We start from the raw sequence: 2,513 nt of genomic DNA, 5'->3' as shown, positions 1-2,513 counted from the left end.
TGTTTAGTATAATAATTTGTACATTTTGCTATAATTTAGATGAGATTTCTTTATATTTTAGTAATGTGCAAGGAAATTATTATTTTATTTATATGTATATCTTGTATCTGGTTAATTTACTACACTTAAAAAATTAATTCCGGAGGTTTTCAGTTGAAACCTGCTTTTGGCGCCGCTCGGCCCAGGGCAGGGACCGCGCCACCCCGCACCCCGCACCGCGCCTCCCCGCACCACCCCGCGCCCTGCACCGCTCCCTCTCTGCGCCCCCGCCCGCTTGGCCCGACCGGGCAGCCAGAAAAATCATTTTTCTTCTCTGGGAAGCTGAACACTTGTAGCATTGATTTCCCAGATCTGGTAACATGGCAAAAGATGCCGGTCTAATTGAAGCCAACGGAGAACTCAAGGTCTTCATAGACCAGAACTTTAGTCCCAGAAAAGGCGTGGTGTCCCTCGTGGCCATTCACCCCTCCACTGGCAACCCGCTCGGGGAGCAGCTCTTGGCAAAAACCTTTGGACAGTCCAATGTTAACTGCCCAGCAAGTGGTAATTGGTGCGCCTCAGAGACCAGCAGGGTCAAACGCCCTGGGGGTAGGAAGCCCACACACCCCTAGCACTCACTTTGCCTCTCAGAACCAGCCTTCCGACTCCTCACCTTGGTCTGCCGGGAAGCGCAACAGAAAAGGAGAGAAGAATGGCAAGGGCCTGCGGCATTTCTCCGTGAAAGTCTGCGAGAAGGTGCAGAGGAAAGGGACCACTTCCTACAACGAAGTGGCAGACGAGCTGGTCGCGGAGTTCAGTGCTGCCGACAGCCACATCTTACCAAACGAGTCAGCTTATGACCAGAAGAACACAAGACGGCGCGTCTACGATGCCTTAAACGTGCTGATGGCCGTGAACATCATCTCCAAGGAGAAAAAGGAGATCAAGTGGATTGGTCTGCCCACCAACTCGGCTTAGGAATGTCAGAACTTAGAGGTGGAAAGACAGAGGAGACTTGAAAGAATAAAACAGAAACAGTCTCAACTTCAAAACTTATTCTACAGCAAATTGCCTTCAAGAACCTGGTGCAGAGAAACCGGCACGCGGAGCAGCAGGCCAGCCAGCTGCCGCCAGCCTACTCGGTCATCCACCTGCCCTTCATCATCATCAACACCAGCAAGAAGACCGTCATCGACTGCAGCATCTCCAATGACAAATTCGAGTATCCGTTTAATTTTGACAACACATTTCGAATCCACGATGACATAGAAGTGCTGAAGCGGATGGAGTCCGGGAGCTGCTGTGCTGAAGACCTTAAAATGGCCAGAAGTCTGGTCCCAAAGACTCTGGAGCCGTACATGACAGAAATGGCTCAGGGAACTGTTGGAGGCGTGTTCGTCACGATGGCAGGTTCCACGTCTAACGGCACGAGGTTCTCTGCCAGTGACCTGACCAATGGTGCAGATGGGATGCTGGCCACAAAGTTCCAATGGGTCTCAGTACAGCAGCTCCAGGATGGAGACCCCGGTGTATTACGTCGGGGAGGACGACGAGGAGGACAATGACTTCAATGAGAATGAGGTGGATGACTGACGTCCTCCCCACTTCAAATTCAGCTTCAGGAAAACGTTTAGGGAAAAGATTTTTTTTTTATGTGGGTTTTCTGTTTCCTTTTGGCCTACTCCCAATAATATATTGGTAAGCTATTGAATTTAGATATGCACCTCTGATAAGCAAGGATTGTTTCCCGTAGGATTAGGACGTGCTGTGGATGTGTGTTTTGATACCAGTGTGCAGATGCAGAGTGTTTATTTACTTTTTAGGATTTTGTGTTTTCATTTTCTATTTTTCTTTAAGTGCAGAGTTCATTTTTGCCCCTAAACAGTTTTTGCTGACTTTGCTGAAGAAATTGGATTTCATCCACATCCATGAAAACAAAACGCCCTCCTGTTGTGGATGGTGAGCACCTGATGCCTTTTATTTGCCGTGAGTTTGGACAGCGCCCCTGCTGGCAGATGGTGAGACTCTGTGGAGTTTGTTCAGTGGTATGGTGTCCAAGCAAACAGCAGAATTCGACCTTCTAAACAGCCCCAAGCAAACAGCAGAATTCGACTTTCTTTTTATTATTATTATTATTATACTTTAAGTTTTGGGGTACATGTGCACAACGTGCAGATTTGTTACATATGTTTTACATATGTATACACGTGCCATGTTTGTGTGCTGCACCCATTAACTCGTCATTTACATTAGGTATATCTCCTAATGCTATCCCTCCCCCCTCCCCCCACCCCACAACAGGCCCTGGTGTGTGATGTTCCCCTTCCTGTGTCCAAGTGTTCTCATTGTTCAATTCCCACCTATGAGTGAGAACATGTGGTGTTTGGTTTTTTGTCCTTGCGATAGTTTGCTGAGAATGATGATTTCCAGCTTCATCCATGTCCCTACAAAGGACATAAACTCATCCATTTTTATGGCTGCATACTATTCCATGATGTATATGTGCCACATTTTCTTAATCCAGTCTATCATTG

The 2,513-nt window shown here is 47.4% G+C and overlaps 1 pseudogene; it reads left to right on the top strand.

Moving 5' to 3' along the window:
• The first annotated feature begins 290 nt into the window (after nt 1-290).
• LOC100585665 lies at nt 291-1,572 on the top strand (annotated as a pseudogene).
• Nucleotides 1,573-2,513: the final 941 nt, after the last annotated feature.

Source organism: Nomascus leucogenys, chromosome 6, assembly GCF_006542625.1.
Source record: "Nomascus leucogenys isolate Asia chromosome 6, Asia_NLE_v1, whole genome shotgun sequence".
Lineage (NCBI taxonomy): Eukaryota > Metazoa > Chordata > Mammalia > Primates > Hylobatidae > Nomascus > Nomascus leucogenys.
The sequence above is the reverse complement of the archived record's forward strand: the minus strand, read 5'-3'. Positions and strand labels throughout refer to the sequence as shown.